The following is a 16,118-nucleotide window of genomic DNA, read 5'->3' as shown; positions in this document are numbered from 1 at the left end:
AACCTGGGAAAGTCTCATCAACCACAAGGTGCCACCTATTTACCCCTTTTTACAGATCAGCATGTGGTGGATTAAGAATCAAGCGAGATCTACCTTTATCCCATCTACGTTTAGGAATCACTGGGAAAGATTTCCCCTCCACCCCCCCACCCAAACTAGGAAAAAAGAAATCAGTAGCCTCACTTAGACATCTGACTGTCATCTCACTTTGGAAGAGCAGCCCTGCAGCACAGCACGAGGGCCTGAACAGGTAGGACTTTGGTCAGAAAATAACACTATGCAGGAAAACAACTAAGAATGAAGAGAACAAGGGAAAACATGATGGAAGGAAAGCTCTTGTTAGTGTGAGGGGTTCCCAAACAAAGAGCCTTTACTCCCTGCCAAGACGACCCAGTTTCACCCTTCTCCCTCCTCCAAAAGGCCATTTACAAGGCTGGCACTCCCAAGTGTCTTCTGAGGTCAGCATAATTCTGGCTTTCAAAGTGACTAGAGACCAGTATGAATCTGCTTCTACCTGTTGGCACTGATGACACCTTGTTATCTTGGCAAAACTGAAAAGAGCACGCGTAGAAAAAACATCAGTAGGTGTTCACAGCTGCAAATCCACCTGCAAAGAAATACCAATCTCTACAGACAGCTGTCTGCAAGTCCTATCCTTCAAATGCAATCTCCTATGCAAGTCAAACAGTTAAATGAAAAGCTGTGTATGTGGGGGTAGATGACAATCTAATCTGGGTACTCCAACAAGGTTAAAGACCTTCTGTTGCACAGGGAACACCGCAAGAAACAACCCTCTGAAAACAAATGGGGGATTAATAAATTAAAATACAAAGCAGTTCAGCAGTCTGGAACACCTAGACAATCTCCCCTCCCATTCCCCCTCCCCCAAAAAACACACCAGCAGATTTTAGGAATTTAAGGGGAAGAAGTTTGCTTTTAGGACAGCAGAACAAGCGCTGCACCTCATATGCTGCTCTAGTCAGTAGGAATCATGATTTGGGCATGTCAGATATTGATTCAGCTGGCCTTTGCACAGATGAAGGATGGACGGCACGGCGAGAGGCACAGATCCCGAGAAGGGCAACCGGGGCACCCTGATGTAACCCACCCCTTCCAATGCCTGCAGCACTAGGAAGTAGTTTTCCAATACAGTGCTCTAATGGAAAGTACATTTTACATCAACAATCCAGCTCCTGGCAACCAGCCTAGAATTTAAATTACATTTCATATGAACAGTATCCATTTGAAAAAGAAAGTACAAGTAGCTTTTAAATGGCACTGGTTCTATGTTTCCTTCTTACCAGCTTCCTTGCAAGCTCTGTTTACTGACTGCACGAAAGGTTCGTTAAGGATAAATTGTAAGATATTCCCTTCTGGCTAGGTTCACTTCCAGTAAAAGCCTCCTCCCAGGTTTGCCCACCCACTTCACCAGGCAGCACCATCAGCCTATGGTAATAGCTGAAGGAGAACTGCACAAGAACAGCACCCACCTTTTCTGACAAAAGCTGCTCAAAACCATTTTACTTCCCAAAGCGCAGGTCTAGGCAGAATGGAAAAGCCCAGCTTTGGGCTATCAAAGGAAAAGCTAGAAAATGCTACTTTGTTCAAACCTATTTCCTTAGGAGGTCTCCAGGGTACTCTGAGGTCATTAGGAAGATGTGCGTTTCCTCACCTTTACTCGAGTGGCTGTCAGGCACTTCCTGCACAGAAACACTCAGCTGCTGTTCCACAGATCAGGCAGCTCCATGGAGTGAACAACCGTTTAACCTTCTGAGTTCCTGAGCCAGGTATTTCCCCCCTCCCAGTACCCTACAAACCCTCCGGAGGCCTGAAATCTGCCAGGTCTGTGCAAATGGAGAGTGCACCTGATGTGCGAGGCTGACACGTGTCCCTACAAACTGTCCCACCTCTCCAGTCCCATCGTCTATGCTGCCTTCTTGGTAAACCAGGGGTCTGATCAGCTCTAGAGGGCTTGTTCAAATCTTTGTATAATGCGCTACGTCAGATACTTTTAAAAATACATAAATACATTTTGTTCTTAAAGGGCTGTATTAAGACAGTTTTAAGGTACAACAAATACCAACACTAAAAATCAATGAAAGCATCCGATTGTCACATTTAACTATTATTTGCTTGGTTTAGTTTAAGAAAGAAGCTTTGTTGGTCCAACTGAGAAAGAATGCAAAACAAACAGCCTGACTGACAAGAAAATTAATAAGCACAATTAATACATTCATATGGACTATTCAGATGGTGTTCTCGTGGCAACCCAGCAATGAAACAGCAGTAGTCTTTCACGATAACCTCCCCAGCTCTGATGTACTGATAGATTTAGTGGAAGATACTACCCAGACCGCATGATGATTTTCTACCATCTCGAGCAGGAAACACAACGAAGGGCAGCATACAGCTTCTAAGACACAGTAAAGTATGCAGACAGAAATACATGCATTTTCTACAGCTAAGATCTCGTTACTTAGAATCATACTTTTGTGATAGGCTGGAAAATTAAATGAGAGAGATTTTTTTCCTCATGTTTCCTCACTTTTTCTGCTTTTCCATACCCTACATGCAGCGGTAACACGATGCTTTACTTTGCCTGTAGGGCATATGCAAGAATCTTTTAATGACTACTTGTTGCAGGGCACAAGCAAGTACCTCTGCCACCAGTTATCACGAAACCAAGAAAACCTTTGCCTTACTCTGTCAGAGGTTGAAGAGAAGCTATTACAGTTCAGGGCACTGGCCTCAATAGCTCATGAGACCAAATAAAGCCACAACAGTGCATTATAATGCTGATGTAGAAATCTATCTTCCTGATATGCAAGTGAAAGAAACAGTAGCTTTTGTTTAGTAGTGTAAGGAATACAATACATCAGGTGTTTCCAAGTAGGTGCATTCACTGAAGCCCCCTGCGACCCTGACAGGCTGTGGGCAGACAATGAAGCACACCACAGCTCCCTCCCTAAGAAAGCAGTGTGGCAGCAATGGCAGCAGGACAAGCACTTCATCCGAAGTCTGGAGGAAGGCAACATCTCCCATCCCGGAGTGAGCTGCCTTGGAGGCTCCCAGGCTGCCTTGTGGGAAGCCGAGCTGCAGCTGGAAGGATGCCAGACCTGGTGATACCGACCGTCTGCTTGAATGACTCAGGCTTCTTGCTATTCTCCCCTATTCCCAAAAATGACAGAGTGCTATTTTCTACTCATTAAGCCATACGGTTTCAGCTCAGGAACAGGAAGTTGAGAAAGACACAATACACAACCAAGAGAGTAGAAAACATCAATATCAAAGGCAGGCATTCGAACTCTGTTCATTCAAGACTTCAGCTCCCACTACAACTTTTCATGGCCCCCTACTAAGCCTACAGCCGCACCACAGGGAAGTCACGAACAGGTAACAGGAGAAACACAGACCTTTTTGTTGAAAATCCAGAGTTACACAAGCTTGCTCTGCCCTCATAGAAAAAATTAAGTAACATATTCATCTGATCATGCGCAGAACTACCCTGAAAACAGGTAGCTCTTCTGTTTACCATAAACACTGTCCTCCAGGTAATTCTCCATCATCTCACTACCACACTATGAGCAGGAACATCACTGCTTGTGCTTACAGGAACACCTCTGTTTTTCTGAGCAGCAAAGCTGCTGATAATTTAAATGTAATATGGACCTGTGTGGGACATATGGCAGCAAAACACCAGAGCCCTCTCCTCTAACTGAGACTGGGGTACCACCTCACAGGGTCTGCTCAGCCCACATCAGCCCTCCACCCATGTTGGAGCCACTCATTTACAGGACATTCTCTTCTCCTCCTTGGCCTCTGCAGCAAGGACACCCATCAGCCTCTGCAGATTATCAGTTACTGCTCTCAAACCGTCAGGGGAATGACAAATCAGTATTTTAACAAAGATAGCCTTTATAGTACATGAATAAGAGGCAGAGTGCAGCAGACCCAGTGCTGAAGAAGTTTCAGTACTTCGCAAAAACACTATTCTGTGCAGTGCAGGAGATTATTATCCAACATGCACAATAATTCCTGACTGTCCCCAAAAAGCACTGAAATATGATCATTAAAATGTATCAAGTCTCAGAGTTTTCTGCCTCCTCCTCAGTCTATCTGACTCAGTAATAGTATTCTTACCACCCAATGTTTCTAGGAAGAGTCAGTCTTTTTATTCAAAAAAATGATGCAGTTGAAAGAAAAATACCCGTTTTCTGGCACAGCAGCACTTCCTTGTATCTCATCACTATATTTACCACAGCACAAAGGAGGAGGCAGCTGCTCCGCACAGTTATTTTAACTCACTCACACTTACCACCTCACCCAGACTTACCCTGCTTAGACAATCAGGTTGAACCTTTGGCTCACATGGGTTTTGTAGCAAAGGTGAAAGCACCAAGAGCAAAAAGAACATTTTTTTTTTTTCCCCCTTTCAAAGAGAGCTAAACACAAATCTGGGATGACTGGGACAGATCTTGATGCCGCCCTGGACACAGCAGGTCTCCCCGCTGCTATAGGAAGGGGCTGCCAGATTCGTGTGGCAGAGGAAAGGAGGCAAATACTCTCCTTTCCTTATTCTCCTCTTTCACCATGACATTTAATTACCCAAATGAGGTCTCCAACAGCTATAGCAACATGAAATAGAAATCCAGGACAACCATAATGACTTTTAAACACACAATGCAGTGTTATTAGTTTTACTTAGAGAGAGCTAGCATGCCTCTTGCTCTACACTAAATAAGCCCATTAGTATTAAACATGCCCATCTGCTTTGAGCACAGACACTTGCCTTCCTCTTCTCCCCCTACATTGCACAAACAACCGCAGCTGAGCGGCGCTGCTCTCCCCAGGCACAGGGCAGCAGGGCTGGAAAACCCCACAGCCACCTCGCTTCCTGCAATGAAAGCCTGAGAGAGTTTAACGCAACTATTTGATAACAAATGCACTGTCAGAGCCAGTAGACAGAGACACACCTACCCACAGGTCAGCAGCACCATGGCCCAGGCCTGCCCGGGGGGGGCTTCACTGGTGACCCCCCCCCCCTCCTGCTCCAGGACAGCACTCACCTGGGCCCACACCTTGGGGACCCCTGCCACCAGAGCCACCACTCCGCAGCTGGCCTCCCTGAGGGGGGATGGGTCCCTCTCTTCACCCCGAGATGTCCTCCTCAGAGCGGCAGCCCTCACCAGCGCATCCCCCACAGCGAGGGCCCCACAGCCACAACCCACTCCTGCCCCGCAACCCACCACCCGGGCTCCCCCCCACCCGCGTGGGGCCCCCCCTGACCACCGGCCCTGCCTGCGCAGCCCCCCGGCAGGCACACAGCTCCCACGCACACCCGTGGAGGCTCCCGGCCCCACATCCCCTCCACGCACACCCGTGGGGCGCTCCCGGCCCCACACCCAGCTCTCAACCCCCCCTCTACATACACCTGTGGGGGCTGCCGGCCCCTCAACACCTCCACACACACCCGTGAGATGCTTCTGGCCCCGCACCCAGCTCCTACAGCCCCTCACGCACACCCGGGGGGGGCTGCCGGCCCCACGCAGCCCCTCGCGCCCACCCGCGGGGGCTGCCAGTCCCTCCCGCCTCCCCCCACCCCCGCCCGGGTCTCCCCCCGCTCCCGCTACCTCAGGCACTGCCCGTCTCGCGCCGCCGGCAACACCTGCTGCGCACTCCGCAGCGGACGGTGACGTCAGGCCGCGAGGATTGAGGCCCCGCCCCTTGCTGAGCCGAGCCGGGCGTGGAGAGGGGAGGTTGACGAGGAGGGAGAGGGCACGTCACAAGCCCCTCGCCCCGCCCCCGAGGGAGGCGTGGCCACGACGGGGGGCGTGGCCTCGCAGCCTGCCCGTCGGAGGGGGAGGGGCGGGGACGGGACACGCCTGGGCCACCGCGTGCTGTCCCCTGGTCGCCCCGGCGGCCTCGGGGCAGGGAGGGGGTACCTGCCCGCGGGAAGCGGGGGCTTGCCGAAAATTACCCTAAGGGAGGTCTGAAAAGGGGAATTAAAACAAAAAACGTTGAGTGCGGCTGAGTGAGAGCAGAAGAAGCAGACGCAAAGCCGCCGCAGGGAGACGGGGCCAAGGTGGAGGCGAGGGGGCTCGTCCCTTCAAGGTGGCGGAGGCCCTGCCTCAGCCCGCCTCAGCCGTCGGCGGGGCAGGCGGCAGCCACAGGCCGGTGGGCGGCAGCAGCGGGGCTCGGGGCGCCCTGGGCACAGCGGGGCCTGGGATGGGAGCTCCGGGCGCTCCAGCTGTTGCTCCCGTCCTTGTCCCCATTCCACGTGGGGCAGCGACTCGGTCTCCTCACGGCACCTTGACGCCTTCTGCTGATAGCGTGGGAGAAGGTCCAAGCACAGGCACTGGGAAAGCAATTACTCGGGTTTGCCCTGATAAAATAGGTCAGGGACACACGTCAAAATGTTAAACTCCCATGCCTGCCCTCGGCACATGACGGTGACTCACGGTGGTGGTGACAGCAGCGAGGGCCACCAGCAGAGTGACACAGTGCCTGGTGGGTGTGTGTGGGGCTGGGGCTGCGGTGGCGCCCGTGGCTAGGGCAACGGTGGTGGTCCATGGGGAGCGGAGGGGCACAATCCCGCTCCTGTGCTGCCACGCGTGCCAAAATCAGCTTCCTTGTCCCCTTCGTTGATTAGTAGAGCTAATCAGGCCAGTTTAATACCGGGTCCCTAATGAGGCTCAGCCAAGGAAGATATTATTCAAATTAATGGGGGACATGCTGTGTGCTTGGGCTGGAGCAAAGATACGTAGCTACCACAGCTCTGTATGAAGAACTCAGCACCCTAAGCGCCTCCTCAATGCAACCTTCTGGCTGATGGGAGGTATGGGAGACATCAGAGAGCCCTTCCCAGGCAGCTGGCTGCTCCAGCAGAGGCTGCGGTTCCCTGGATGCAGGGAGTGAATCACCAAGCCACCGTGCCACAGCCACGCTGGCCTGCTGGCATCTGGCAGAGCCTCCCAGGAGGCAGCTTGCTCCCCCAAATGGGAGAAAAATAACAGAACAAAACAAACCAAAACAGTCTTTTGGATTATTTTCTGCCACGCCAGTGAGCCCAAGTGACTGTGGTGTGACGGGGGTGAGGAAGAGGAGAGCTGGCGCAGAGGGCACCACACATGTGGGGGCGAGGAGGGGCTGTGTCTCCACTGCCCTGGCAGCTGCAGACCAGTTCCCTCACGCACACCTTGCTTTGCCCTACGATATTATTTACATATGCATTTGTAAATGATACTGGCTGGCCAGGTACTGTGCAGCAGACACAATCTACATTGTTCCGCTGGTTAACATTAAACTTGTCTTGGTCCTTTACTCCAGTGCCAATGGGCACACGCTTGTTGTCTTGTTAAACATTAACTGAGAAAGCAGCTTGAAAAACATTGCTTGGCTTCATTAAAATCTTAAAATTACACTCAATACTTAAATCTGTTTATTACCCAGTTTGCACATACTTCAAATATTAATGCAGTCCAGGCTTCATTGCACTTATTACCCCTCCAACAGAAATTATAAATTAATTTCTAGGTGCAGATATCTTTACTGTACCCTGGGAACAAGGCTGGGCTGTAATGCTGTACAACAGATTTGTATTTATCTCCTACAAAGAGAAGACAAGCCAGCTGTCCCCTGGGACAAGAAGAGACAGGTCTCCTGCTGAGCGAGGACCATCTGAGGGCAGGAAACTCCAGAGATACACTGATGTGATCATTTGAAAATGTTGTCTGAGATGCTGGAAGACAGACTGGCTTTTGCGCCCATTAAACCAGTCCCCTTTGCACTTTTTTTTTTACTGGTGATTTTCTCCCTTGCTTTCTCCTGTTCCCTAATGTGACCTTACTGTTATTAACAGACGTGGGAAGGGAGATGTGAATCCTGTTTACTGGGAAACCTGTGCTGCCTGGAAACTCTGGTTTAGCAACATCTCCCCTAGCCCTCCCCATGCCTGGCAAACTCAGCATCCCTATAATCACAGCTTTTGTCTTTGGTGTTTACCTTATCTTTCATTCTGACTGCCTGAAAGACACAAGCCAGAGGGAAGGACTTGACCTTTCAGAGGACAAATGCAGAAGCTGGACCCACACAGCGCGTCCAGCTGCAGAGAAGAGGTGAACCGTAAGAAGGGAAACAGCAGAGTGCAAGACCGTTGCTCAGAGGGCTTGCCATGGTTGCTCGACCCCATTCTTGCTTCCTTTCGCACCTCTTTCCACACAGTCATTTGGTTAAACCTGTTGCAAAAGCCTTGTGAAACACCCCACTCACTGTCTTGCAAGACGGTTCTGTGAGACTACAGGTTGCAGGCAGGGCAGGGCAGTTTTGAGTTTTGCTGGCTATTGGCTTTGGCAATGCCTGCGGGGCAGAAGGGAACGGGGAGGAAACATCCTCATCCTTTTCTCTGTGATTTTGACATTTCCCACAGCATTCTCCTGGAGAAACTGGCTGCTCGTGGCTTGGATGGGTGTATTCTTCACTGGGTAAAGAACTGGCTGGATGGCCGTGCCCAGAGAGTGGTGGTGAATGGAGTGAAATCCAGTTGGTGGCCGGTCACAAGTGGTGTTCCCCAGGGATCAGTATTGGGGCTGGTTCTGTTTAATATCTTTAACAACGACCTGGACGAGAGGATTGAGTGCACCCTCAGTAAGTTTGCAGATGACATCAAGTTTGGTGGGGGTGTTGATCTACTTGAGGGTAGGAAGGCTCCACAGAGGGATCTGGCCAGGCTGGATTGATGGGCCAAGGCCAATGGTATGAGGTTCAACAAGGCCAAGTGTTGGGTCCTGCCCTTGGGTCACAACAACCCCATGCAGCGCTACAGGATTGGGGATGAGTGGCTGGAAAGCCGCCGGGCAGAAAAGGACCTGGGGGCGTTGGTCAACAGCCGGCTGAACATGAGCCAGCAGTGTGCCCAGGTGGCCAAGAAGAACAATGGCATCCTGGCCTGTATCAGAGATAGTGTGGCCAGCAGGACCGGGGCAGTGATCGTCCCCCTGTACTTGGCACTGGTGAGGCCCTACTTCGAGTGCTGCATTCAGTTTTGGGCCCCTTGCGACAAGACAGACACTGAGGTGCTGGAGCATGTCCAGAGAAGGGCAACAGAGCTGGTGAGGGGTCTGGAGCACAAATCTCATGAGGAGTGGCTGAGGGAAATGGGGATGTTCAACCTGGAGAAAAGGAGGCTGAGGGGAGACCTCATTGCTCTCTCCAGCTACCTGAAAGGAGGGGGTAGCGAGGGGGGGTTGGTCTCTTCTCTCAAGGAACAGGCAATAGGACAAGAGGAAACACCCTCAAGTTACTCCAGGGGAGGTTTGGGATGGATATTAGGAAAAATTTCTTCACTGAAAGGGTTATCAAGCATTGGAACAGGCTGCCCAGGGCAGTGGAAAAGTATTTAAAAGACAGGTAGATGTCGTGCTGAGGGACATGTTTTAGTGGTGATTTTGGCAGTGTTAGGTTGATGGTTGGACTCGATGATCTTAAAGGTCCCTTCCAACCTAGACAATTCTTTGGTTCTATAGTGCCAGCTAAAGTGATCCTGGTCCATCCCCACACTCCCACCAGCCTGTATGCATGTTCATTCCTACCACATGCCAGCACCTCCGCACAAAAATACCCTTTAGGACCATGTGGGCAGATCCAGGATCCGTATACCACAAAATGACAATGCTGCCTGGGAGGATAAAGTCAGTGGATCCACTCTCCGTGCTGAAATCCCAAGGCCTACCTGGGACAAAGGTCTTTCTTACCCATCACCTGTGATATCAGGAAACTTTTCTGACGTGCTTGATAAAAATTAGCAGTTAAAAAGTTCAGGTCCATAGTTTCTTTCAGGGACACACATGTCTTTAGAAGAAGGTATTTGTCTGCCCTGCCAGGAGCTGTGTCTGACCTGAATAAAATGAGCGCTGCTGGATCCAGGAGAAGCTGGTACTCCTGATGGTAAACCACGGTCCTGTGAGCAGAGAAGCAGCAGCAACCCAGGCTGCAAAACCCAAGTGTGAAGTGGCTGCAAAATCCAAGTACTGGTTGGTCCAGCCTGAGTCACAGCCTCCTGGCATGATGCTGTTGAACAGATACGACATCCCTTCGTATCTTGCCAGCCTCGTCTGGATGACTCTAAGCCCTGCACACTAAACTCTGGCTCTGCGATAGTCAAGTGGTGGTTGTTCATCCCTCCTTCCTCAGGGTGGGTTCTGGTGTGCCTCCCACTGACTTACGCAACCCTCCTGCTGCTCCTTGTCTCAGCTTCCCTGTCTGGCGGTGAAATGGAGTATCTCTGGCAGCATCTCCTTCTCTCCTTTCCTGACCCCATGCAAGATAGTCCTGAAGTTGATTTGCTCTTCTGCTCTCACATGCCAGGGCTCTGCGTCCTTCCCAAGCTGCTGCCTGGTGCTGGGTCTGTCTGAAGACTTGGGTCTGTGCTCTATGCGCTCAGTGTCTTTTGATCTCCGCCTGCTTCATGCTCCTCTCTCACTCCCACCCAGTAAAGTAAGATTTATGCTGGAAGATATAATAGGAAGGCTGTTATATTTGGGTAAGTGAAAATAAAACATCATCAAGGGCCAAGCTGATCACTAATGGAGAGAGAACAGATCACCTGTAGATGATTTTGCTGTGCCTTAGTTTTCCTATCTGCAAGAAAAGGCTGAGCACAGGCCACCCCTGAAAGTGTGGATTTCAACTCACCATCATTTGTAAATGAGGTGAAGAAACTCAAGGCTGGGTGCTGTTGAAAGGACAACGTAGTTTGTACAGGAGAAGGTGTGCAGCAGAGCCACCGGACTGAGTTGAAGCGGCAGATGCGATCGCTGCTCTCCAGCTGGTGTATTCCCAAGGGCTGTCACTGAGGGGTTTGGGCAGAGGAACCCTGGTTGCTCTCAGGGGGATGGTTTAGCCCATTGCTCCTACATCCATCAGAGCTGAGGATGCTGATAAGGAAATACCCGTTACCTCCTTGACCGAGTGCTCTGCCACATTTCAGTTCTGCTGACTCCGCTCCAGAGGGGTTTAAGCCATGGGAAACCAAGACAGCAGCAGCAGCAATAAGCCAACAATACGTCATTGCTGGGCTGGCCTGACTGCCATTCAGCAGAAGAGATCGATGGAGGCTTGGCAGAGCAGATGTGGGCTGCGGAAATCTTACCTTTGTTTAGGCTGTGTGGTTTCCTCCAGGAGCCCTGAGCAATGCCCTGCCGTCTGCATGGGACTGCAGGGAGCCCTGGAGAGCAGCAGCACTGCAAGCCTTGCATGCAAAGGAGTGGAGAAGGCATGGGAACGGTCTGAAAGAGATCTTTGTAGAGCAGCTCCCAGCCAAATAGCTAGGGGAATTCACCCGTGGCCACAGGATTTGCAAACCTGTCATATTTGGAGTACCTGGTGCCCACGATGTTGCTGCTGTGCAGAACATACAGGGAGGCCAGGCAGCAAATGCCATAGTGTCCGTAGAGGGGAGTTGTCCTCAAGAAGTGCTATTTTAAGAGAGGCCTCACGGGTGGATTAACCTGTTCTTGCTGTAGTCCAGGCCCTCATGGCAGGGCAAGGTGGATCTAGGCCTCCAAAGGGCCAGGATTTTCATCTCCCATCAGGATCCTCTTTCATTGCTCTGATGCTGGCCCCTGCATAGCGAAGAGGCTGCAGGCAGAGGCCTGGTGTTGGGAGGACATTAGGGCAGACCAGCACTGCTCTTACTATAAATGGGATTTGCTTAGCTGAGCTGTTCCAAAAGAGCTTCAAAGCAGCCATAAATCAGCCTCAGAGCAACCCCAGCTGGGTCTGGACCTTTGGGCAGACCCCTGCTGCCTCCTTGTGCTGTAGGAGTGAGGAGTAGGGGCTGGGCATGACTCACTCCTCCGCAGAGACCTCCCTGCATGGCCAGGAGGCCAGGGCAGTGCTTGGGGTGGCCTGGGGAGGCCAACTGCTGCCACTGCAAAGCATGTGATGCACGTGGAGGACGGCATGTGTCCACGTGGATGCAATGCTCCCAGCCCAGGCAAGTCTGGGGAGAGGAGGTGGTGCAAGATGAGAGCACAGGAGATTTCAGTGTGGGTTTTACCAGGGTTCTGCATTATGGCTGGAAACGGGGAAGAGGTGAGATTTCACAGGGGCAATTATATCTTGATGGTTGCAGTTTTATGCTTTTATGCTGTTAGTAGGGAAACCACCACCCTTCAGAGCACACCAGCTATGGGTACCCTGTGGTGTCCAGGAGCCTTTGGCTCCTGCAAGGCAGACAGAAGAGTATTAGAGAAGGCAGTAACATTGGACCTCTCATAACAGTGCCGTGCGCTTCCTACAACGCATTTTATCCCAAGAATCATAGAATCATAGAATGGTTTAGGTTGGAAAGGACCTTGAAGATCATCGAGTTCCAACCCCCCTGCCATAGGCAGGGACACCTCCCACTAGACCAGGTTGCCCAAGGCCACGTCCAGCCTGGCCTTGAACACTTCCAGGGATGGGGCCTCAACAACCTCTCTGGGCAACCTGTTCCAGTGCCTCACCACCCTCAACGTGAAAAACTCCTTCCTAATGTTCAATCTGAACCTTCCCTCTTCCAGTTTAAAGCCATTGCCCCTCGTCCTATCGCTACATGCCCTAGTAAAAAGTCCTTCCCCAGCTCTCCTGTAGGCCCTCTTTAGGTACTGGAAGGCCGCAATAAGATCTCCCCAGAGCCTTCTCTTCTCCAGGCTGAACAGCCCCAACTCTTTCAGCCTCTCCTCATAGGAGAGGTACTCCAGCCCTTGGATCATCCTTGTGGCTCTCCTCTGGACACGCTCCAGCAGGTCCATGTCCTTCTTATGTTGGGGACTTCAGAGCTGGATGCAGTACTCCAGGTGGGGTCTCACGAGAGTGGAGTAGAGGGGCAGAATCACCTCCTTTGACCTGATGGCCACCCTTCTTCTGATGCAGCCCAGGATACAGTTGGCCTTCTGGGCTGCGATTGCACGTTGCTGGCTCATGTTGAGCTTCTTGTCAATCAGCACCCCCAGGTCCTTCTCCTCAGGGCTGCTCTCCAGCCATTCCCCGCCCAGCCTGGATTTGTGCTTGGGATTGCCCCGACCCAGATGTAGGACCTTGCACTTGGCCTTGTTGAACTGCATGAGGTTGGCTTGGGCCCACCTCTTCAGCCTGTCCATGTCCCTCTGGATGGCATCCCTCCCCTCCCTCGTGTCTACCTCGCCAAACAGCTTGGTGTCATCGGCAAACTTGCTGAGGGTGCACTTGACCCCAATTGTCCATGTCGCCGACAAAGATGTTGAACAGAATGCCGAGGGCTTTGCAATATCCTAAATAGTGCTGCTCAGAGCAGTACCATGCAAGACAGAAATATCTCCCTCCTTCCTAAAATTCATTTGTCTGGGGTGGCCCATGGTGGTGTGACCCAATGGGCAGAGCAGGAAAGCAAAACTTGTCCTAAGTGCCCCAGCTCAACATGTTGGGGGGCTCAGAGTAAATACTGAGCTGGGATTTCGCTGGGACACCCCCAGTTCTGCAGGGACATTTGGTGGGACAATCAACCATTACCAGGGTAGGAGGCTGTGGCTCAGCAGCAATCCTCTCTGGCCCTTGATTTTGTTCAGTGTTTCTCTAATAGTAGCTGGAATGATCACGTTTTTTGGCCCTGGTCCTAGAAGGACTGGGCATGACACATACCTGGAGAACAGACAACCTCTGTCCAAGGGCTCTAAATGTTGCATGTGTGAGTTGCTTCGAGCTCTGTGACCGGTGTTGGAAGCTCCCTGTGCCACTAACCAAGGGGTTTTGACTCAAGCAATACCAAACTTCACAGGACACCCATGCAATCTGCCTACAGCCCTTCTGCCAGCACTGCCCGATGGCCAACCACTACCCAGAGGACCTGCTGAAATCGGACACCTGCAGAATCGTGCTTCCCTTGCACTTGTGTATCTCATTCGCACACTATTTATATCCCATGGGATAGCATGTAGGCACCTCTCTCTATTCGTAAATGGCTATGCCAGCCCCTTTTCAACCAGCTCCCCTATTGCTGTGGACTGACCTTACTTCCAGTTGCCTCAGCAGCAATTTAACAGCTTGAGGGCACAGGGAAAGCCCACCTCTGTCTTTGTGGGAGTTCTGGTTTGTTTCCGACACTGGCCTTCCACCTTCCAGCAGTGAGACCCAGGTCATTTCAGCCTTGTCTGTGCTGGAGAGACATAGCATGGCAACTTCTGCACTAGAACTCCACTTTTCTGGTGGAAGCAGCATCACTGCTGTGCTGCCGCACAGCTCAGCCTCGGAAAAGCCTCCTGCTGCTTAACACGGTGGCACAGAAAGGGGTTGGAGGGAGGGAGTTGAAGGCTGAAATCTCCCTAGGAAGTACTGTGAGTAGCAGCTGAGCCTGGGGGAAATCCCAGTTGTAGGAAAGGCTCTATCCGAATGACCTTCACTGCCAGCTGAACCTGTTTAGGTGTGGAGGAGCTGGCTGGGGCTCTGGGAGGCTGCGCCAGAGAGATCAAATGCTCCCCAAGCAGCAAACGCTCCAGTGAGCCCAGTTGCATGGCCTGGGTGCCTGGCCTCTCCTCTCCAAAAGAGCAGGTTGGGATTGGACTTCTTTCCTTCACCTACTGTGGGAGTGCCTCTCCCTGCTCGTGGCTACCCCCATATAGGACCCCGTGGTTCCCAGGCCCTTTAGGGTGCCCAGTCCCCACTTGTCACACAAAACTGGGAGGTTTCGTGCAGAAAGCCTGGCTTGTGCAGCTCTGTTCCCTGGTCTTACACCTGCATCTCTCTCTGCTGGGATGCTTATCCCTCACAGGGCCTGTCCTGTGCTGTACAGCCCCTTGTCCCACCTGCATTAATGAGATGACTCTTGAGACCTTGAACCTGTGCAGGGACAGAGGGTCCATCAGCTGGAGCCAACAGTAGCAGCAAAGATCTCTGCTTTATGCTGAAGGACTGTCCCCAGTAGCAAAGGGAACTGGGGTGATGGTTTGTACCCAAGTTCCTCCAAGGAGCCTGCTGTAGTTCAGTTAGTGGAGACAGGGCGAAAATTTTCCTCCTCTGATCACAGGAGGCTTTCCAGGTGTTGGGGTCATGGTCACAGGCACCCATGGACTGGCACAACCAGGCTGATGTGGCCACAGGTTCCCCAAACCTGGCTAGTGTGCTGCTCACTACCTTGCTCAGCATGCTAAGCCCTGCAGCTCATCAGAGCAGGTTTTGGACCCCATGCTCTGTCCTTCCAGGGGAATTAATGCAGATTTGTGTTTGCTGGGAGCTCTGGAAGCATCTCACAATGGGGTTCTAATATTAAAGCATCCTCAAAAGCAAAACGTGGTTCCTCTTCTGTTGTGGGACATGTGTAAAGCCCTTGGCTCCATCCAGGGGCCTGTTTGTGATGGTCTGGAGCCCCAAACCCAAACATAGCTTTGATTAAGCCTTTTGGTTGGGGTTTATCAGGCTTGCCAGTCCTGCACTGCCATGGGGAAGGTTGGAGGGGGCTGCAGGGCTGGATAGGTCGGTTTTCAGTTGCTCTGTGCCTGTTGCGATCTCTCTGCCCTGTTGGGTGTGCTGATGGCCACGGCAGTGCAGATGTCCTAGCATGGGTGAGGCGAGCAACCTCTGCAAGAGGTGCTGGAGCCACCTGGCATAGGTGTCAGCTCAGTGCACAGCCTTGTAGCTGCCACTGGTAACATCCCTGTGTGGTACCGGGTTCCCCTCCCAGACACCCAGGCCTTTGCATCATCTGCTCAAGTCCTGTGGGTCCTTGGACCCACAGGGACTGGCTCTGGCATTTTAACTTCTGAAGAAGGAATTTAGACCTGCAGTCCTCGCAGCATCACGCAGCCCCAGGGCCCCTCCTGCCCCTGACTGCAGGAGAAACCTTTTGCCACAGCCGGGACAGGTAAAGGCACAGGCTTGTTCTGCAGCGCAATGCACTGGCACCCTCTAATGACACAGTTATGTATATTCAGTGGATGCCTGGGTTGCTCACCCTTCCTACCATGCTGGTGCTGACTGGTGCACTGCTTGCAGGTATTGTGGAGGCTTCAGCGGGGCAGGGCCACAAGCTGGGTCCCCCCTATTTCTGCCCTCCTCTGCTCCAAATCCTCAGCCTCAGCTCCCCGCACGGCAGTTTCCCAGGGCGTAAA

The 16,118-nt window shown here is 51.9% G+C and overlaps 1 protein-coding gene across 3 annotated transcripts in view; it reads right to left on the bottom strand.

Moving 5' to 3' along the window:
* Positions 1–5,741, bottom strand: part of CYSTM1 (cysteine rich transmembrane module containing 1) — a 28,572-nt gene extending 22,831 nt beyond the window's left edge. The window contains exon 1 of one of the 3 annotated variants that reach the window (XM_082489783.1): positions 5,631–5,741. The gene's annotated coding sequence lies outside the window, so the exon portion shown is untranslated. Of the gene's footprint in view, positions 1–4,789; positions 4,871–5,066; positions 5,228–5,630 lie in introns of those variants that run through there. The other 2 variants (XM_082489784.1, XM_082489785.1) reach the window with 2 other exon arrangements.
* Positions 5,742–16,118: the final 10,377 nt, after the last annotated feature.

This window comes from Vanellus vanellus, assembly GCF_965231255.1.
Source record: "Vanellus vanellus genome assembly, chromosome: 13".
NCBI lineage: Eukaryota > Metazoa > Chordata > Aves > Charadriiformes > Charadriidae > Vanellus > Vanellus vanellus.
Note: the sequence above shows the minus strand (reverse complement) of the source record. Positions and strands in the feature narration are given on the sequence as shown.